The following is a 23,052-nucleotide window of genomic DNA, read 5'->3' as shown; positions in this document are numbered from 1 at the left end:
CAGTGACCACATGAGGCATCAGTTGAGCAGCAGCTTCTGTGTAGCTTTGAGCTAAAAACGCTGATTTGGTGTCAGGGTGAGTCCAAACATATTCTCGTGTTAACAGTTTAAACTGTGTTGAACCTCATGTTACCTCATATAAGTGTTTGTGTTTAAATTATGATATTATTAGACGAGTGTAGTTATGTCACTTTTATTTGTATTTATTAAGGTTATTGAATTACGACATTATTATTAATAATAATTTTATTATCATAATTTTTATTATTATTATTATGATGATTATCGTCAATATTATTGTTATTATTATAATTGTTATTATTATTATTACTATTAATAATAATAATTTTATTATCATCATTATTATTATAGTCAATATTAATGTTATTATTATCATTGTTATTATTGTTATTATTAATAACCATTTCCTCACAAAAACAAACCTGGCTCGGTGCGTCAGTGTGACCCACTTGGACCGTGCGCTGAAACGTGGTCCGGTGCAGAGACGGCGGCAGCTGCTGCTGCAGCAGGTGACGATGAAGATGTTGGCACGGGCGTCGACTCAGGTGTCGTCTCCGAGGGAACCGGCGGGGGGGGCGGTTACAATCTGATCATCTCTGCGGCGACAGAAACCTGACTCCACCCCCAACCTGGAGCGGCTAACGGCGTCAGCTGTTCGTTGACAGACAGAGGACAAAAATGATGAATAATCAATATTTAAAGGCGTACGCTCACCCTGTCACTTTATTAGGTACACCTGTGATCACATGACTGCATTTAGACAACAGGAGTTAGACATATCTCTTGAGAAACTACATTAGATTTGACAAGACTAGATTAGATTAGATTAGATTAGATTAGATGAGTGTAGACTATTTTAGATTAGATTAGATTAGACTTTATTGATCACAAGGTATGAAGAAATGTGAATAAACATTAAAAAACTCAAATAAGATTAAAATAAAGAATATAAGAGAAGAGAACAGAGTATGGAAAGAAGCATGAGACGTTCAGGAGTTCTGAGGTGAGGTCAGAGGTCAAAGGTGAATGACCGGAGCAGTTCAACAGAAACTCAGATTAAACACAAAATATGAAGACGATAATCTCTGAGCAGATTGAGCTTCACTGTGTTCAATGAGAGGAAGAAGTTTATCCAGGCCACTGCAGATAAATATATAAATATAAATATCTACATAAGCTCTGGGCTAAATTCAATCAAGCTAATGAGACTGTAATCAAGGCTTTATCATTATTTAACATTTTACCTCTTTGATCTTCATGTTTCTGGATTCATAGCTCTGAGCTCCACACACAAACACACACACACTGAACAGTGAACAGATCGGACTAGATTAGACGAGTGTAGACTGGATTAGATCAGACTAGATTAGACGAGTGTAGACTGGATTAGATCGGACTAGATTAGAAGAGTGTAGACTGGATTAGATCAGACTAGATTAGACTCAGACTAGATTAGACATCGGACCGACTAGATTAGACTGATTGGATTAGATCGACTTGATTAGACTGGATTAGATGGACTAGATTAGACAGTGTAGACTGATTAGAGACTAGGAGGATTAGACTGTAGACTGGACAAGATTGGACTAGATTACACGAGTGTAGACTGGATTAGATCGGACTTGATTAGACGAGTGTAGACTAGATTAGATTGACTAGATTAGACGTGTAGACTGGATTAGACAGATTTAGACTGGATTAGATCGGACTTGATTAGATGAATTAGACTGATTAGAGACGTAGACTGGATTAGATCTGGACTAGACTGATTAGATCGGACTTGATTAGATGAGTGTAGACTGGATTAGAGACTAGATTGATCTTGATTAGACGAGTGTAGACTGGATTAGATTGGACTAGATTAGACGAGTCTAGACTGGATTGATTAGACGATTTGATTGTGTAGACTGATTAGATTAGATGTAGACTGATTAGATCGACTAGATTAGATGAGTGTAGACTGGATTAGATCGACTTGATTAGACAGAGGACTGATTAGATCGACTAGATTAGATGAGTGTATTCGATTTAGGATTAGATTGGACTAGATTAGACGAGTGTAGACTGGATTAGAGACTTGATTAGACTAGACTGATTAGATCGACTTAGATGGAGATGAGTGTAGACTGGATTAGATCGGACTAGATTAGATGTAGACTAGATTAGACTGGGATCGACTTGATTAGACAGTGTAGACTGGATTAGATTGGACTAGATTAGACGAGTGTAGACTGGATTAGATCTGACTTGATTAGTGTAGACTGGATTTCAGGACTTGATTAGACGAGTGTAGACTGGATTAGATCGGACTTGATTAGATGAGTGTAGACTGGATTAGATCGGACTAGATTAGATGAGTGTAGACTGGATTAGATCGGACTTGATTAGACAAGGGTAGACTGGATTAGATCGGACTAGATTTACAGGTGTAAACAGGCTGGAAACAGTAAAATTGAAAAAAAGAATCCTGCTCACTGATAAACGAGTCTCCTTTGGTTCATCATTGGCTCATTGATAAGTGGCCTCACTCTAATTGGACGAGGCGTCCATGTGGGGGCGCTCTCATTGGTTGGCAGTGCAGTCAGCTGTCCCCTCCCCTCCAGGCGTGGCAGGGTCCGAGCAGAGGATTCAAAGCTCCCTCCCTTTAGAAAGTGTAATGCTATATTTATAAGGCAGTATTTATAAACACATTTGCATATATCAAGATGAAAAACTTGTTTGAATTGGGGGGGCAATTTGCATTTGCTGAAACATATGGTGGAGCCGCGGACGCCATGGGCCATGCCTTCATTACCCGATCCTCGTTTCATCAGCTCGTTGCTCCCCCGCCGCGCCTCCCTGTGGCGGAGCCTTCTGTCCCCGAGGTTTCACTGACGGGGGACAATATGTCCCCAAGGTGACGAGCAGGGGGAGGAAACCACACGCAATGATTATTTAATCAGACTCTTCACTCTCCATCTGAAAGACACGAGAGAGAGAGAGAGACAAAGTGGTGCTTATTACACATTTGTTCAGAGAGGGAGAGAGGGAGGGAGGGAGGGAGAGGCGAGAGAGAGAGAGAGAGAGAGGGAGGGAGGGAGAGAGAGAGAGAGAGAGAGGGAGAGGGAGGGACAAAGTGGTGCTTATTACACATTTGTTCAGAGAGAGGAGGGAGGGGAGAGAGAGAGAGAGGGGAGGGAGGGAGAGAGAGAGGGACTGAGAGAGAGAGAGGGAGAGGGAGGGACAAAGTGGTGCTTATTACACATTTGTTCAGAGAGGGAGGGAGAGACTGAGAGAGAGAGGGAGGGAGAGGAGAGAGAGAGAGAGAGAGAGAGAGAGAGAGAGAGGGAGGAGGGAGGGAGGGACTGAGAGAGAGAGGGAGACACTGAGAGAGAGAGAGGGACAAAGTGGTGCTTATTACACATTTGTTCAGAGAGAGAGAGAGAGAGAGAGAGAGAGAGAGAGAGAGAGAGAGATGAGTGGGAAGAGAAGAAGAAACAAGAGGAACAGAGAAAGTGAAAGAGGGCGACCCACGATGACTGAACAAATTAAAAAAGTAAACAAGTACCAAAGTGAAGTCGTGTTGTTGTCAGCAGCTTCATTTCATATCGTGCTGGAGACTGAAGTTTGTAAACCACTCACTCTCCCGCACCAAAGTCCATAGAGAAAATCAGTGATTTTAGCTGACAGGGACACAGGAGCTGCTGGTCCTCTGCTGCCTCATGTGGTCACTTTGTGTCACTGAGGTCAATCTGAACAAAGGATTTAAACACTGAACTATGTGATGGAGGCAGCAGTGGATCAACAACTCGTGTGTGTGTGATGTTAAATCACAGTTTTTCTCTATCAGGTTTGATAGAGAAACCACCAAAATGATGGTTTCAGGGGATTGAACATGGCTTAAAATGAAGAGAAAGAGTTTAAATTTAAGCATCCCTGACAATTTGTCTCTAATGACTCTCAGGAGCGTCTACAAACTGTTTAAAGATATCATGAATTAAACTAGCAGCTTCTTAAAGAAACTAACATCTGAAACTATTGTATAGTTTATAATATTTACTCCAAATTAACACAACAAATGATTCAAACTAACATGAGAGCAGAAGAAAAGGTGAACACATGGATGTTAGGCTGAGGTGTGTGTGCGTGTGAAAATGTGCTTGTACAATAAAGCCTTGTGTTGTAGTGCTGCAGCGCCCCCTAGCCTCAGCACATGTGGTCGAGGTGTTTACAGTTTTGTTGAAAGACTCTCGTTTCTCTGGGTTTTTTCTGCCCTCAGCTGTTTGTCTTTCTATTTCCAAAGTTCCACAGAGCTGGATTTAGAGCCGTGTGGTTGATTCTGACTTTATTTCTGTCCACTGTGTGTCCACACACTCACCTAAGAGACACACAAGTCTGTTTTCATCCAGTGTTTTTAAAACGTGACTCTGTTTGTGGGTAATTCTACACAGAATAAAGTATTTATAAAGAAAAGCAACTCTGTATAAATGTGTTTACAACACGTGTGGTGAAATGTGGACAAAATAAGGACAGAGGGAAGGTTTGTGGTATCTTACTTATAGATAACCATGATAGACGTTACATTGTACTGTATATTATAGAATTTATATTTTTATAATCAGCTTTATTTCAGTCTACATTCATGCTATTTTCTTAACTTTAACCTCTTAAAACCCAAGTCCCAGAAAACATTCTGGTAACTATACAAATGTTAAATGTTACAAACGACAGATAAAGTAGATTTGGTCTTTTTATTCTGTTTATTTCTTATTTCCTCACTGGTTTTTACAACATTTACAACTTCATTCAACAATAAAAACGGCTACTGTAAATAAAACAATAATAAAATCTGTGCCAGCTCATGCAGTAAACTTCTGAAACACTTCTTACTGCATTTATTTGTCTTTAGTTCTGGAAAACATTGGTACCTTGCTCAGGGCTACCCCAGCCCTTTCAACCTGGTGGGGACTTGAACCGGCAACTTTCCGGTTACAAGCCAGGTTCCCTTTCCACTTGGCCACGGGATGCTGTGAAAGCATCAAAGTGAGAAATATTAAAAACAGTGTGTGTAAAAAAGCTTCTGCTGATGTTTTTCTTATTTTTACAACTTTATTCAACAAAAAAAGGCTACACTAAATAAAATAAAGCCAATCATTTTGCCAAATCTGTCCCAGCTCATGCCACAAACCTTCCCTGTGTGTGTGTGTGTGTGTGTGTGTGTGTGTGTGTGTGTGTGTGTGTGTGTTTGTCTGTTGTGGGCTACTGTGCAAACATGGCTGTCTCTACTCCTGATATAAAAATAAAAGGTTCATTCTGAGTTGATAAAAAACAATTCATACAATTATGTGAATAAACACTTTAGTAGTATTATTTGATCATAAATTTCTGACAAATTACAAAATAATTTCACCCAAATCTGACACAAAGTAAACTAAATAATTCTACTCTACACAGATTAAAGCGAGCTACTATATTACACGGTTACACCAAAGTTTCTCCACTAAACTTCAATAAAATTCAGCTTTATTAAATTATAATCTGGCTTCTCCCTGAAGAAACTGCATCATTTAATCTCATGTGAGATTAATCCCTGCTCGGCTGTCTGTGTAAACAGACCATTTTAAAATACTAGTTTAATTAATTTCTCCTTTTATGATAATGATTTCATCTAGGCCAATAACTTGTAATCTTTGCTGTGGGTTTGTTTTTTTTTTAACCCCAATATTATTTCTGCCGTGAAGTTGGGAGATAAAAACGGGGGCAAACAGGATGAGAGCGTCGTTAACGTCGCCTGATGCAGCGACAGGGGAGGAGAAAAACATCCAGTCATTTAATAAGTAATGACTGCCCGAGATCACAGGAACCTGACACCACAACAAAACAAGTGAAGCACGCGCTTTGATAACAACTCTTAATAATTCAATATGTGTAATTATTGCTTTACAGCAAAGGCACAATGGTGCTGCCGCCACCGCCGCCGCCGCCGTAGCAATTAAAGAGGCGAAAGATCGGGGTCAGGGGTCGAGGCGGAGGCGATGGATGCCGACCTCACAGGTGTCTGTACGAGAGAACGGAGAAAAATAAAAGGTTTACTTTTCATTTTCTCCCCTCTTTAATGAACAATTCTAACATTTATGAGATTAAATAAACATCATGAATATACTGTACAACACAACTTTAGATCTTGGAGAGTGTGTGAGCTACAGTCTGATACAGGGACAATAAATCTACCAGTGAATAACACAAATATTCCATATTATTTTATGGAGAATTTATTTTATTTGATCTGATCACGTTTTTTTTATGTCTTTTTGTTTCTTTCAGTTGTTTTAGATGCATCTTTTTGCCTCTTGATCTTATTGTGTCTTTTATTTATTCTTCTGTACAGCACTGTGGTTCTTGGTTTTAAAGTGCCGTACAAATAAAGTTGGATTGGATTGGATTTGGACATACCGGATACAGTTAGTGTAGGGCCTACAATGTTTGACGTTGCAGATTTAATGCAGTTTTTAGGAGAAGTCTGTCTTCATTTTGGCAGGTGGGGGGACTATGAAAAAAAAAAAACAGGAAAAAAAGCGTAATTTTCTTTGACCAAAACTGCAAATTTGTGACTTCGCAGAGCCGCTCTCACACAGACAGTCCCAGTGTGGATCGTCCTCATGTCCGTGTGTGTGGATCGTCCTCATGTCCGTGTGTGTGGATCGTCCTCAGGTTCCGTACAGGAAAAAAGCTGCACTTTGACCAAAACTGCAATTCTCAGAGACTCACACAGACAGTCCTGGTGGATCACAGGTCCCAGTGTGATCGCCCATGTGTGTGATCAGGTCAGTGCAGGTGTGATCGTGTGTGTCAGGTCTGGTCTGTGGATCATGCTCAGGTCCGTGTGTGGATCGTCTGGTCAGGTGTGTCGCAGGTGGATCGCCCCAGGTCCGCGGTGTGGATCGCCCCGCGTCCGCGGTGTGGATCGCCCTCATGTCGCAGGTGTGGATCGCCCTCATGTCCGTGTGACCGCCCAGGTGTGTGATCGCCTCAGGTCCCAGGTGTGTGGATCGCTTCAGGTGTGGGGTCCGTGTGGATCGTCCTCATGTCCGTGTGTGATCGCCCCAGGTGTGTCTGTGTGTGGGATCGCCCTCATGTCCGTGTGTGGATTGTCCCTGCGGTCGTCCGCTGTGATCGTCAGGTCAGGTGTGCGTCCCTCATGTCCGATCGGTGTGTGGATCGCCCTCAGTCCAGTGTGTGATCCCCCCAGTGGATCGCCCTCATGGTGTGTGGATCGCCCTCAGGTCCGCGGTGTGTGGATCACCCCCAGGTGTGTGTGGATCGCCCTCAGGTCCCGTGTGGATCGCCCCTCATGTCCTGCGGGATCGCCCCATGTCTGTGTGTGGATCATGTGGGATCGCCCCAGGTCTGTGTGTGGATCGCCCTGTCTGTGTGTGGATCGCCCTCAGGTCTGTGTGTGTGGATCGCCCTCAGGTCTCAGGTGTGGATCGCCTCAGGTCCGGTCAGGTCTGGATGTGTGTGATCGCCTCAGGTGTGATAGCGGTGTGTGGATAGTCCTCATGTCCGTGTGTGGATCGCCCTCAGGTGTGGATCGCCCGGTCCGTGTGGATCGCCCCTCGTGTGTGGATCGGTCCGGTCGGTGTGGATCGCCCTCAGGTCCGCAGTGTGGATCGTCCCTTGGTCACTGGGGCCCAGGTCTGTGGATCGCCCCTCAGCGTCCGTGTGTGGATCGGCCCCCTGTGTGATCGTCCTCTGTGTCTGTGTGTGGATCGCCCCTGTCTGTGTGGATCGCTCAGGTCTGTGTGTGGCCTCAGGTCCGTGGATCGCCTCAGGTCCCGGTGTGGATCGCCCTCAGGTCCGTGGTGTGGATCGCCCCAGGTCCCGGGTGGATCGATCAGGTCCGCGGTGTGGATCCGCGGTCTGTCCGTGTGTGGATAGTCCTCATGTCCGTGTAGATCGTCCTCAGGTCTGTGTGTGTGGATCGTCCTCAGGTCTGTGTGGTCCTCAGTGTGTGGATCGCCCCGTCGCGGTCCGGTGTGGATCGCCCTCAGGTCCGTGTGGATGCGGTGTGGATCGCCCCCAGGTGGATCGCAGGTCTGATCGCCCTCAGGTCCGTGTGGATCGCAGGTCTGTGTGTGGATCGCCCCAGGGCAGGTGTGGATCGCCCAGGTCCGGTGTGGATCGCCCTCAGGTCCGGTGTGTGGATCGCCCTCAGGTCCGCGGTGGTGGATCGCCTCAGGTCCTCAGGTCTGTGTGTGGATCGTCCTCATGTCCGTGTGTGTGGATCGTCCTCAGGTTCGTGTGTGTGGATCGTCTGGTGGAACTCTTTGCATGTTGATGTATATGATTCTCTTATTTTCATTGACAACTACAAGCTTATATTGGGTTTTATCATTACACCGCTACACACACACAAACATTCAACCATCAAATAAATTGCAAAAGCTTAAGAAAAGTTTAAATAGTATGAACATTTAAGTGTTCTTTAAGTCTGACAACTTTCTCTACTATTTGACATTTCAGAGGAAACCCACTCTCTTTTCAATCTGTCAAAGATATCAAAAAGTCACGAGACAAGCTGGTGATTTAACATGAAAATGTGACACCATCTTGACTTATGGCTTTTTCTTTTGCAGCATCTTCTACTGCGTGCATGTGTGTGTGCGTGGCATCTGCGACACCTACTACTTCCTAACATTTGCTTCTCCATTGTCCCTGCGATTCACACGCAGCCAAATGTTGAGGTCGCACATTTGCAACTCAAAACACGAAAAAACCCCAGAATCAATGAAAGTGAAACGTAATCACTCCATTTGTCATTCGCCACATTTGAATTTCACAATGAGCGTGAGAGGGAGAGAGGGAGAGAGAGAGGGAGGGATGATCATCATATAGATAAGACGACTCTGACTTCTTTAAAATCAATGTCTTTCAACAGCCCTCAAACTCTAACTGCATGGGGAAAGGCCATTCACGTGCATTGTCGGCAGCAAAATGACTAATCATAACATCATTGAAGCGGGCGACAGGATCATTGGCAACCTTTGCTCCCATCCAGAGAGAGAAAGAGTTAATGATGCTCATGATGACACCGGGCTCTTTTCAGGCCAGCAGCAGCAGCAGCAGCAGCAGCAGCAGCAGCAGCAGCTGGGATTAGAAGAGCGAGAGATGGCATGAATCCTCTGCACACTGAGCTGTGTGTGTAATGTGTGTGTGTGTGTGTGAAGTAAGAGCTGTTTCTATGTCTCCATTCTGGGACTGAGAGGGTTTTCTGAATTGCCCTGGATTGCGATCCGTGCCTTTTCGCTCATTCCTTCATGTGCCCTCCACATCAGAGTGGCGGCACACGGGCCTCGGGCCAGAGAATGAGAGAGAGAGAGAGAGAGAGAGAGAGAGAGAGAGAGAGAGAGAGAGAGGGAGAGAGACTGCAACAAGAGTAAGATCACAATAGTATTTAAAGCCCAGAAAGAAGAGAGAGAGAGAGAAAGAGGGAGCCGATGAGCCCTAATTGCCAGATGGTGAATATTTTCGCTCTCTTTCAACAGCGCATTAATTGCAGGGCTGCCCGGGGGTTGAGACGTACTGATCAGTGTGGCAGAGGATCCTGACCCTGATTATCCCCCTCAGACTCCCCTCACTGGAGCGACAGAGAGCAAAGGAGGAGGAGGTGAAGAGGGTCTGAGAAGAGAGAGGGAGAGAGAGAGGAGAAGGGGTTGTTGCAACAGTTACTCACCCAATCATTTGCCCATCAAGCCACCTGGGCCTCGACACTTTTGGGGTTTCAAGTTGTAGAGGAGGTGATGGTGTCAGGGAGGGAGGGAGGGAGGGAGGAAAGCAAGGGGTGTGATGAGGACGGTGGGGGGTTACACTGAGGCACAACGACACTATTCATGGAAGATACTCGAGCCATTTCAGATTAGAATAAAAATAAGTTTAAGTTTTGGTGTTTCAAATAAAATATGGTTGTACTGACACAGGTTGTTTTCATATGAAGGAGTATTAGGGCCAGCCAAAAAAAAAAAAGAAAAAATGGGTTTTTTTGCCCTTTTTTTTTTTTGGCTGGCCCTAATACTCCTTCATATTTTCACACCTTAAAGTCCTCCACTAGACTCGTTAACATTCAGCCAGTCTGCGTTTGCCTTTGAGGAACGTATTTACCCTCCTCGCCTGAAGCGGCGCTGCATCAAACTTTTATTTATTTATTTTATTTTATATAAACATATGACTCACACATACAATGCAACAATGGGCTCAGCATGTATGTTTTGGTTGTGTTTACCCACAATGCCCTGCTTGGTAGTCCGCTTCCTGCACTTGCAGCAAACCAAGATCTAATTTTTAAAGCCAAATCTGGCTCCAAACATCTATCGCTGCTTAACTTCACAAGATATTTCACATAAGGCCTGAAAGCCCAGAGTGAACAGTGTTTACAGGAGCCAGATATGTGGTGACGTTTGTTTGCAGTTCACAGTTTGAACCCTGGGTGGCACTGTGACAGGAAGGGTCCTCAGGTATAAAGGTGAGCTTGTATGACGACAACACCAACACAATATCTCTAAGTGAAGCGCGTCGGCTTTGTGACTCTGGGCACAAACAAAACTAGCTGGCAATAAGCTAGCTCCCTCATGTTAGCCTGTTTCACACATAAGCGGAGTGCACATGTAGCCTGGCTCTGTTTCTTGTTACACTGCCACCTACAGGTTCTGCACGGTCATGATAGCACTTGATGATGTGTTTACGTGGTTTCATAATATTAGTTCATATAAAAGCCTGTCTACACGTAGATTGCCTAAGGTTTACGCCATTTCCGTTGTTACAGAATTGTTTTAATGAAGCTGCTATGCTACAGCTACCTCTTTAGCTTCAACTAGCAGCTAGTTTATTAACTTCCTAGCAACTAGAAGTTACTTCTTCATTTAAAGCTGCTGTTTTTAACATTTTCTGTTTCTTATCTCATACTTTCTTGGTTTTTGTCTCCGTTTCAATCAATTTGATGCTTTCATCTTGGAGCACTTTGAGATTTTGATCATTACATTACATTACATTCATTACATTACATTCATACATAACGATATATCACCAAACCGATATTTTGACATGATCATGTGAAGTGTGTTACATTGTTGCTTGAAAAGCAGCTAGCATCGCTGAGCTTGTTAGCGACACTTTGCGCTTGCATTGCTTGCACTCTTCATCCGACTGTCGTCCATTTTATCATTAATTAAGAGCATTTCTTTACAAGAGTTTGAAACAGTGTGATGGGGAAGTAACAGCATGTCGAGGGCTAATAATAGTATTATAAAATTAGCTTTTATGACCTCACTTGTACACTACAGCTATGTTTCTTTTTAAGGCTTCCATAGGGTCAGAGTTCATCTCCTCCTCCTGATAAAGCCCTAATGTTTTCCTGAATACAGCAGAGTCTCTGTGTGTGTGTGTGTATGTTAATCTTTGTGTATGAGCACGTGCACCGCTGCCCTTCATAATCAGGGGTCTGACACACACTCACACACTGACACACACACTGTGAGTGAATTGCTTGCAGCTGCGGGCCCCTCGTCGCGCTGGCAGCCTCGGCCCTGTCATCGAGCGTCCGCCTATCTGACCTGCTAATTTGGAGCATATGTAAGTGCTCTTAAAGTGGCGGGCCTTTTGACGTGCCACAAACAGCAGCTGTGGCAGCTGCCCCGAAGGAAAGCTTTATTTAATTCAATTACATCTTTTGGAGATATGTAAACGAGGAGCTGAGGAGAGGAGGAGGAGGAGGAGGGAAAGGTGGGTGACAGATGAAGAGAGGAGAACTCGTCTGTCTTCCCTTCCATCACCGTATCACTGAGGGTTCAAGAATGAACTGATACGGTTAATTATATATATGAATATATATATATATATATATATATATATATATATATATATATATGAATCAATTTATAACAAACACACCTAAATTAAGTAAATTGTTTGGGAGTTGAACAGGGATTAAAATCTGTTTTTTTTGTATTTTTATGTTATTTATTATTCTGTATTTACATTAAACCAAGTATTATTTGTAATTTTTTAACGTGCAATGAAGTCAACTGTTTGAAACAGATATTTGTAAAATACTGCAAAAGCTGAAAAACTGTAGATAAATGAAAGGTTACAAATTAACATATGAACCCTCAGGCATCAGTTAAATTTACTACCCTCTTAAGTCATTAGAGGACACAAATGTCCACTTCCAAAAACATGACAGATAAATATTTCTTTTTACTTTTTCCCTGCATAAATCTCTTGAACAAATTCAGCGCTGCTCAAAACTAACAAACATTCAACAATTTTGAGGATTTTAACCGTTTAAATGCCAGTTTCATTACTTTGTCACGGTTGGTATTTATTGATTGATTGATTATCCATATAACAAATGTTAGGTGGCTGGTATTTTTTTTAATATCACTTATGAATTTGTCATAGATGAGCCAAAATGATGACTATTCTTAGTTTTTGTGTAGCATCAGATTTAAAATATACGACCCTCTCAAACCTGAAGTTTTCCACAGTTTGCTCTTGTTCATTTAGAAAAAATTTTATTTGAATACCAACATTTGTCAAGAGAGAGACTTTCATGTAAAAACTAGAAAGACACAAATGATGACAAAATGATTGCAGGGTCAAGACGCCCAAATGGACAAAAATGTCCATAATGATGTTCCCTGAATTTTGTAAAAGGAGAGATACAACATGTGTCAACTCTCTTCTTCAGCCCAAGTTTCCCCTCATTCATTTGAGCAGCGCCACTGTGAGGAGACATGAAGTACTGACGCCCAGCGAGTGGAAGTGGCAGGGACTGTTTACTTTTGAGTGCCTAAAAAAACCTATATTTGCTCTCTTAAAACACGGGGAGGATAACGATATATCACCAAATTGATATTTTGACCCAACTCAAAAAAACACAAAAATAAACTTACTATAGAACAAGCTTAAACATGGATCAGAGAAATTTCTCTAAAAACAAACTGGAGACAAAGTAGCAGCAGAAGTCAGGCATCTCTCCATATATCAACACAAGTATAAGATGCATATGTGTAAAAATATGTATTGTTTTTGTCTTCTTTCTCCTCTCGTCTCTCCAGTTTCATATTTATATACAAAAAAAACAAAAGTATGAAATGATGAACTGTTTAGAATCCATCCATCATTCATCCGTCCATCCATCAACACTTCGCTTTATGTTGTTGTTGTTGGTGTGTGTGTGTGTGTGTGTGTGTGTGTGTCAGTAACATAATCAACCGTTGTGAACAATCATCTAATGACTTGTCACTCAAGGTCTGCTGGGCAATTATGATACATTTGCATGGCAGCCATTGCTGTTTATGACAAATAACGCGCGTCCTAATTGCTTTTCTGTTTGTCTTAAGACGTCTGCTGCTGCTGCTGCTGCTGCTGCTGCTGCTGCTGCTGCTGCTGCTGCTGTTGCTGTTGCTGTTGCTGCTGCTGCTGGAAGATGATGGTGATTAGCCGCATCAGAGAGAAGAGCAAAGCAAAGTTGAGATGGTTTTGTACAGGTCGCGATTTAGTCACGTCTCTGTTGCGTCTTGGTCATGTTTATCAGGGTTCCCACACCTTGGTTAACATCAAATTCAAGGATTTTCCAGGGCCAATTCCCTCAAATTGAAAGACTAGAATGTGCTGACACAGCTTAAGATGTGAGGACAATTTGTAAGAGCGTCTTTGTCTATGACGGCGTCCACTTTCATCGATTTGCAGCAAGCTCTGCATCTGGACAAGTGTCAACAAACGAGACAAAACTTCAAGCACTTTCAATGACCTCTGTCCGTTTACAGCAATTTTAAAAACATAAAACATTTTTCGTTCAAATTCACAAACTTTCAAGGATTTCAAGGACCTATGGGGACTCTAGTTTATATATAGTGGTGGGTTGCGTGTTTCTAATGTGTTTAAAATAACATACAGAGCAGGTGTCGCAAGTAAATGTGAATTTTTCTCAGCCACTGAACACCACACCATCAGGCTTTTTTTCCCCTTGTTAACTTTCTTTCCTCTGATCTAAATGATTAAACATTGTACAAAAATATGCTGGTTTAAAAAAGTTAAAAACTTGTTACTCTGTGTCAGTTCATCTTTTATTTCAGATTAAAAGTCTCTGATTTCTGCATAACTTTGTAATTTTTTGTGAAGAAAACAAACTTTAAAACTTCTTTCATCTACCGAGCCGGATATTAATGCTGACGGGCCAGTTTTGGCCATTGATATAGTGGTATTTCAGTAATTCACCTAACGTCCGGTTCAAAGTTGCATTTTTAACTGTGGACACGTTGCAAAAAACTATGTAGAGTGCAGTAGTTTTCCTTATTACTATACTTTATTTCATTTTTTTGACATAGGTGAACTGTCAAAAACATTTTTGAATAAATACAAATAAATTGACTGAATGTTTGTGGACACCTTTACAGTCTAATTTGAATGGGGGGGGGTTATTGTCTGACGTTGTCCTGTGGCGGACGGAAAAGGCCGTGACTCAGCGGTTTGTGTGCGACGCAGGAGAATAATGGATGTGAAAGAAGACCAAACATGAGCTTTAAAATATGCATGAGGAGAAAAAGAAAAGCTCGCTCTTCTTCTCCGTGTGCAGAATAGAGCGATCACTGGTGCCTGTTATCTCCAGAACCCCCAGGTAGAAAATGGTAATGATAGCACTTAACATGGCTGCACATATGGAGGGGAAAAATGGAAATGCCAACAGCACCTCAACTATAAAGCAAATCAAATTGAAATATTAATCCGCTGATTAATATAACATTACGAGGGCCCATTCTCTTTGTTGTTAAACAACAAAGGCTTGCAAAATAAGCAACTGCCTAAGAGGTAAGGGCTTTAAAAAGAGTCCCACAGAGGTGCTAAAGCCCCCTTTCAAACATCATTACTCTGCATAATGTATTCCCTTCCACAGTGCTGAGATTTTGATATTGATGTTTACTCGTTTATTTTTTAATTAACGTTCCGTTGTTAATGAATTCTTTGATGAGAGGCATTTTGTAAATCATTATCCTTGGAAGAGGGAAAAAAAAAGAAAAAAGGAGGATGCGGCGCTTGCTCTCGCACTTTTTTTATGCTCGGAAATGTGAGGTGTAAGTGGGGGGTGGGGGTGCACATGAGACGTGGGGGGTCATTGTTTAAAGTTTTTTGATGTGTTGATTATTCTTCTTCTTCTTACTTTGGAGCTGCTGATATTTACATTCTGATGATGATGATGATGATGATGTTTATGTGTGTGGAGCCCGCAGTGAAACTCTGTCCTTCCCCTCTTTAATATTGATCGCTGTGGATCTCGAGAAAAAGGACACGAGGCCTCAGAGGAGAGGAAACTTTGTTGGATCCACACTTCTCGAAAGCGAGGAGGTCACCGCTTCGCCTTCTGATTTTATTTGGTAGTAACGAGTAACAAAGATAGTTAGAGGACGTGGAGTAAATAAAGAAGTAAAAGCGCAGATATGTGAATGTTGATGTGAAGTACAGTGCATCCGGAAAGTATTGACAGCGCTTCACTTTTTCCACATTTTGTTATGTTACAGCCTTATTCAAAAATGGATTAAATTAATTTTTTTCCTCACGTCTTGAGCAGGATGTCACCTGGGCCTGGCTCCAGCTCCCGGTGGTCCTCATGTGGAGGATGTGTTAGACAATGATTGGTCCCTGCACTGGTTCTCAATCACTTTTGAAATTCATTTCAAAGTCCCATCACTTACATTTTCACGTCTTCTCACAGCATCTCCCTTTTGGTCGAAAAAAAAACAGAAACACATAACAAGAACCCCTGTCCTCCAAAAACCTGCCCTGGCTCCCTGTCAAACACCTTATAGTCAACAACTGTGACTATAAGATCCTCATGCCTACATCTATACACCTTCTCATACTCTCAGATCTTCAACATCTGAGGCTTCTCACTACTCCCCCAACCATCCATGTGGTCAAGAGCAGCTCCCCGTCTCTGGACTCTCTCCAACAAACCCTCTCTCTTCCCACCTTAAATATTTTTTTGATTTCTGATGATCATGGTGGTCATAAGAGGGTTAAGTCTCTCTGTAACTACATCTTCATCAGGACATTCCCACCTAAATAAAGGATAAATAAATATTTCTACTCATTTTTACTATATATTTTGTTTCTAATCTGAAAAATGTCCTTGAGTGTCTTGAAAGGTGCCCATAAATGTGATTTTTTTAATTCCAGAGGACTTCCTCCTATGACCTCAAGCAAGCATCCATGGTTACTGGGTTCCTTATTTGACTAAAATAGAGTAGTGCCACCAGCTGGTGCATGTGCAGTTGACGTGTAAGGAGGAGGTGTTCGTGTATGCCAGCATCAGAACCACAGGTGAGCTCTGCAGAAACAAAGTCTATCTCGTGTAGACTCTGGTGGACTTCAGCAGGCCTTCAGCAGTGTGTAAACATAGAACTGTACGGTTTGCTTACAGAGAAGCTCCACAGAGAGGTCAGGTCAGCAGGGAAATGCAGGAATAATCTGCAGAGCATTGTTCAGGGACTGTGGGTTTGTTTTTTGTGTGACACTGTAGGCGAGTCTCACTCAGTGTGTGGTTTAGACCAGTTGGCCACACATGAGGCCCCCCCGCCCCCCGACCCATCTGGAGCCATCTTAGAGACGAAGCAAAAAAACCTGGAGCTAGTCCATCTCATGGCAGGACCAGTTTTGTCTCTGATCGTCTCTAATCCCACCAAATAATTCATTGCTTAATTGGATCAATTACATGTCCCAGTAGGTGGCGGTGACGCCTCAAAAAAAACTAAGAATCTATGATCCCAATATCACTGAATCAATACTTGAATGAGATGCGTGTGTGTGTGGGTTTGTTAGCTGGTTCCTTGGTGGGTTGGTTTGTTAGCTGGTTGGTTGGTTTGTTATCTGGTTGTTGGTTGGTTAGTTGGTTGGTTGGTTTGTTAGCTGGTTGCTTGGTTTGTTATCTGGTTGTTGGTTGGTTTGTTAGCTGGTTGTTGGTGGTTTGTTAGGTTGCTTGGTTTGTTATCTGGTTGTTGGTTGTTAGGTTGCTTGGTTTGTTAGCTGGTTGTTGGTTGGTTGTTTGTTAGCTGGTTGTTTGGTTGGTTTGTTAGCTGGTTGTTGGGTAATTGCTTAATTGGATCAATTATGTGCCAATAGGTCACGGTGACATGCCGCATAAAAAAAAGAATCTACGATCTGAATCTCAATCAATACTTGAAAGGGACGTGTGTGTGTGTGTGAGAGAGAGTCAGGTTGTTCAGTGCTGAGAGCAATTTGAGAGAAGTTTGTAATCACGCCTCACATCCCATCATTTCTCTCATGTCACAACCTCGTCAGGCACTTTTTCACATTCTCTGCGTCACTCCAGCGACATTATGCGCCGCTTGATTCCCAGACAGAAGAACTATTTCCATGACTTATGGCGTTTGCAGTGTCTCCACGAGTCGCACTGCTGTTTTTCTTCCTTCAAGCCACTTTTAAATGGAGCCAAACTGCACAGCTTTAAAGGCACATTCATCAAAAAAGGCGAGCGTGCGCTGCAGATGCTGCCACTTTTTTCTTTAAAAAAAAGGAAAAAAGAAATAAAGAAAGAAAGGAGGGAGGGAGGAAAAAAAAAGATTGCAAGTAGAATTATGGCTTTTCATCAGCCGATAAATTTCACTTGTGATTAATTGCAACACTCACTTTTGGGATCACTTCTACACAAAAGAGCATTTCTGCTTTGTAAAAATCATATAAAAGAAATGCAAATCAATGGCGTTCTTGGCACCAAACATATGCTGCCACAATGCCAACAAGCCTGCCCCTGACAACCCCAGCTGGAGGCTTGTAAGACTTGCTCTTGGCAAAAGACGTTTTTTTTTTTTCTCCACCCGCTTCGCAAATGATCACCAATTAATACGAACAGCATCCAATTCTAATTTTGCACCTGGTAAGATTGTGAGGATCTTGTAAAGGCTCTCATGGATCCAAATTACTGGATGTTGTTTCTTCTTTTTCTTCTTTCGCCTCCCTCGTGAGGTCACAGCAAAGAAAGGGAAATCAGAAAGTCCATAAAAACCAACGAAACCAAGGCCGACATCAGTGGAAACCACGTAAATGAGGTAATGAGGAAAAGGGAATTCAGCCGAGGCAAGAAGAGTGTTTACAAAAAGAAATACAGCAGAATGTAAAAATATTAATACTGAAAATGTGCTGCAGCTCAACAAAACCCTCAATTATATGTTATTTATTTCATAAACAAGAAATAAATCGAGAATAATATTAGAATTCTGAAATCAGGCCTCTGCATGGCTACACTGTAAAATGTGACATGTTAATTTTACTGAAATAAACAATCTAGGAAAATAACTCAAGATTTTGTTGTATTTCATAAACCTTTTAATAAATTGTCCAAATCTGATCCTATAAAAGTTGTATTTAAGTTAACATATTTTACCTAGAAAACTATGGAAACTAATTGAATGTACTAATAGACTTTGTTTCGTTTAATGGTATTATTCACATTTTAGTTGTATTTGCATTTACAGTGTGATCCGTTTGTTCTAACTTTAGGAAACTAAACAAAGTACTCTGATAAATTATCCAAATCTGTCCACATGAAAGTTACTGAACAAAATTAACTTATTTTAGGAACTGTATTGCCTGTTAGTTTTGCAAATTTGGGTATCAAAAGAAACTCTTAATACATTGTCCAAATCTGTTCATGAAAAAGTTGTATTTAAGTTAACTTTTTAAAAATCAAACCTAGAAAACCTTGGACACAGCTTTGTTTAATGGTTTTACTCAAGTTTCAGTCGCATTCACTTAAAGTTTACGTCGTTGGTTGTTGTTAAGGTTGTTCTAAGTTTAGAGAACTAAACAAATCTGTCAAATTCACTTATTTTACTTAATATATCTAAACTGTATTAGTTGTTAGTTGAATTTACTTACATTTACGACTTCACAAATTAAGGGAATAAAACAAGAAAACGCTTTCTAACCTTTTAACACATTATTGCACAAATCTGTTTATATGAAAGTAACAATTTGCAAATTACAGCTTTAAAAATGAATCTGAAAAAATTTTTCCAAGATAATCTATTGCCTCACTAATTAAATACTATAAGTGCTGTGACTAAAAGTCTTAAGGTTTGTTTAATTAACCTTTAATTAGATTTAGAACTTAATTTTGGAAAGATAAGGTTACATCTTATAACGTTGTATACGTTGTTTAAACAAAACAAAGTGTTTCAATGACTTTTCAATAAACTGTCCAAATCTGTCCACATGGAAATCTGAGTCAATGTAACTTATAGGCTTACAGTTTCTTTACATTCATTTGTTGAATTTAGACAAGATTTAGTTTAAATTATTGAATTGTGTGGTTATTTTATTTTTAGTTTAGGGAACAAAAAAACTCGTAAATTAACTTTATAGAGGAGAAGGAGATTAGCGTCTTGGTAACACAGCAGCATCCATCCTTGTGATGAATTCCACATATTTCCCCCAAAGAAATTAAACTATAACAATTCAGAGGCGTTTTCACGTCACTAATTGCTCATCAGAGTTTCTCTTAGCATCTTTCTCTCGTCACAAACTCTCTCTCTCTCTCTCACTCAGGAAAATTGATACTCGCCATACGACTTATGATGGATAGGAAGGTTTAATGAGCTCTTACGAGCAATTAAGTAATCAGGGAACCCCGCTGCTCAGTGCCGCAGCTCGCGAGAGCAATGACAAACGGAGGCCCATCAGCATCGTAATCAGCACAGGACACAGTCTCCGCTGCTCACCACTCCCTAAACCAAGGGCAGCAACGGGCCGAGCAGCAGGCTTCCATCTCACCATAATGTGTCGTCTGCACATTAGAAACTTTGAGACTATGAGACGTGCTCGGCTTTTCTTTTTTTCCCAACCACAGCTGCCTTGTTGGCATGAGACTTTAAAGTCATAGCTCAGAGTCACTGTCGCTGGTTTGACAAAAGGAAAAACAACATTTTAGCCTCTTAACCAAGAAAGTCTACGTCAGCTGAAGCTGTTTCACGTCTTTATCTCACTGTTAGACTTCTACAACAGGAAAACTGAAGTTTGTAAACCACTCTCCCTCACCAAACCCCATGGAGAAAATAATTTTTTGTTTTTTAGCTCACAGGGACACAGAAGCTGCTGGTCTTCTGCTGCCTCGTGTGGTCACTTTGTGTCACTGAGGTCAATCTGAACAAAGGATTTCAAACACTGAAGTCACAGAATAAAACATTTGAACTTAGTGATGGAGGCAGCAGTGGATCAACAACTCCTGTGTGTGTGTGATGTTAAAATCACTGATTTTCTCTCTGGACTTTGGTGTGGGAGAGTGACGGGGACACAAACTCAATTTTGGACATGGAAACGTCTGTCTAACAGCCAGATAAAGTCATGGACCATGTAGACCTAAGCAGGTGTTAGGTTATATAAGATGAGCCTTTTGTTGAATTAAAGACCATTAAAAAAGAGGGAAAAATACATTTAACATGTTAAAAATACAAAGAAGCATTAGGACACAAAATCAGTAACACAATATTGAAAGAATATATACAGGTTTTTGTGTTTTGTTCATCTTAATTTGGTAACGTTGTTAGAGATGGAATATAAATATAGATTATTTTATATCATTATTAGATTAGAAATAGAAATAGACATTTATATCTGTATTCGATTATTAATTGATGACTACATTGATCGTCAACTATTTTAATGGGTTTTTTCCAATAATTAAAACAAGCTTTCTGATTTTTAAATGTGAATATTTTCTGGTTTCTTTGCTCCATATAAGAAAAGAAACCTTAAACACCTATCCACATTTTTTTAACACTTTGACATTTTACATTTAACAAGTATTTGATTAACGAGAAAATCAGATCAGATCTGACAGATTCATCGATTATAAAAATATGTTCTCAGTGAAGACAGGCCACATGTGTCCACATGAACTGAATATTTACCAGTTTCTCACACAACCACACTAAAATAAACTAAACAACCCATTTAAAAACTTTTCACGGCCGTGCAAAGGAAAGGGAAAAACTAGTGAAAGACGCCGTGGCGGTGTCTGGAGATGGACTTGCATCACGTCAGTGCCTGCAGCTTTATACTGCAGCAGCAGTGACGGGCAACAAGTCACAGGTGTGGAGACAATAAACCCCAGATAATCCTCATTAGACTAATTAAGACGCACAACACCTTTCGTGGGAATAAAAAGGAAACAAGGAAATACAGAAAAAGAATTGGGGGGAGAAACATGAGTAATATAATGAGCAGTTCACACACACTTACACGGCCGCCAAATACACAAATAAACCTGTCATTTCACATTTTAAAAGGGATTTAATTGTTTCTCTTTCACCCCCGTAATTCAGACTTTTCACCTAATCAATGACGTAATTATTCACCAATTAGTTCCACGATTAAAGACTTAAAAAAGAAGTTCCACTTCTTAAATTTAAAGATGCATTTGCTCTTCTATGACAATAACCTGAATATCTTTGGTCTGTGGACAAACATCTGTCATAATTTTGAGGTTTGGGAAACAGATCTGACATTTTTTTAATAAAAAAATGAAGAAAATAATGCACACATTAATGAGTAAAAAAAAAAATTGTTGCCAGTTCAGCCATGAATTAGATTCAATCTAAATGTTTAGCACTGCTAAACAAACTCAATCAATCTAAATCAAACAAATCTAATTAAATCTAAAATACTTTTAAAACTATATATAATATAATATTATATTTTCAGAGTAAGACGATCTACACATCCTGTTCTGTCTGGTATAGCATTAGCTTGCTAGCTTGGCTATGTAATTAGCTAGCGACAACAAGGTCTGAAGTGGTCATGACGATGTGACAAAATGTGGCAATAATATATGTGTATAAATATATATATTCAGAGTTGTCACAGTGATATCTGCTGACTCATCTGAGGCTTGAACTTAGCAGTGGGAGCATTGTTAGCATCAGGCTAACATGTCGGTTTATTTCCATTTAATTTTGATTCAATGATTAAAAGTGTGACGCCGTGAGGCAAACACCTACAAAAACAGCTAAATTAGATTTGTAATGAAAATGACCAAAATCATGGCACTTTTGTTGTTCAGTATTTGGCAAATATCCCCTAGAACAATACACTGAACCAATTTCAATATTTACAAAAATGACATAATTTGATTCCTGTGACTGTAAAATTCCAAGAAAGTAAAATAAGCCTAATTTCTGGGAAATTGTCTTATTTCTTGACTAAAAAGAAAAAAAAAAAATCATCTTGGCAAAGAATGTTTTATACTGGAAAGGTCGAGAAAAAAGATCTAATTTTGTCTTTAGTAGACATTACAGCTTTCTTGAATTACTTTACCTATTTTAAAGACCAGGAACAGTATAGTCTGAGAGTGGCAGATTATATTTAATATAGATCAAGAACATTTAAATCATCATCATCATGTTATAATGTTTGGCTTATTTCTAATATTGGGCTGTTTTTGCTGTGAGTACACAGTGATATCTGGTGTTAAGCTGCATGTTAAATAAGTTTATAATTCCTCTCAGCAGCCGTAAAATGTGTGATGTAAGTGTTTAAGGAAGATTTTTATCCAGAGCCACGTGAGAGGAGAACAGATGTGTTTCTAAAAATGGGAGAACGTCTGTCTGCCGAGTGCTTCAGTGTCTCTGATGCGCTTTGTTTTCACTCCAGAACTCCAGTAAAAACAACTCAGGGAAAAAAAGAGGAAATTATACTTTATAAGAATCAACATGTAATTAAATAATAATAATTAACTGTTAGCAATCATTTTACTAATAACGGAGTACTGTGTCAGTTCACACAGGCAAACGTGTCAAACTCAAGCTCTCCTGTCAATCATTTTCGGTCTGGTTCAGTCATAAAATACAGAAGCATTAAAATAAGATGTTTTTCCTGAATTAACAAGATCCAGGAGTTTCTGTGTTTCGACCACCTTTTTCGCAACAGTTATTGATGCAGAATTTTAAAACAAAGTAAAACTGGATTATTGGCTTCCATTGAGCC

At 40.6% G+C, this 23,052-nt stretch overlaps 1 long non-coding RNA gene across 1 annotated transcript in view; it reads right to left on the bottom strand.

Annotated features, from left to right (window-relative positions):
- Positions 1-452: 452 nt before the first annotated feature.
- LOC122774325 overlaps positions 453-23,052 on the bottom strand; it is a 39,040-nt gene continuing 16,440 nt past the window's right edge. The window contains exons 3-5 of the long non-coding RNA XR_006360984.1: positions 2,816-2,979; positions 2,497-2,663; positions 453-672 (exon numbers count right to left, since the gene is read on the bottom strand). This is a non-coding gene — a long non-coding RNA (uncharacterized LOC122774325). The remainder of the gene's footprint in view (positions 673-2,496; positions 2,664-2,815; positions 2,980-23,052) is intronic.

This window comes from Solea senegalensis, linkage group LG9 (genome assembly GCF_019176455.1).
Source record: "Solea senegalensis isolate Sse05_10M linkage group LG9, IFAPA_SoseM_1, whole genome shotgun sequence".
Taxonomy (NCBI): Eukaryota; Metazoa; Chordata; class Actinopteri; order Pleuronectiformes; family Soleidae; genus Solea; species Solea senegalensis.
Note: the sequence above shows the minus strand (reverse complement) of the source record. Positions and strands in the feature narration are given on the sequence as shown.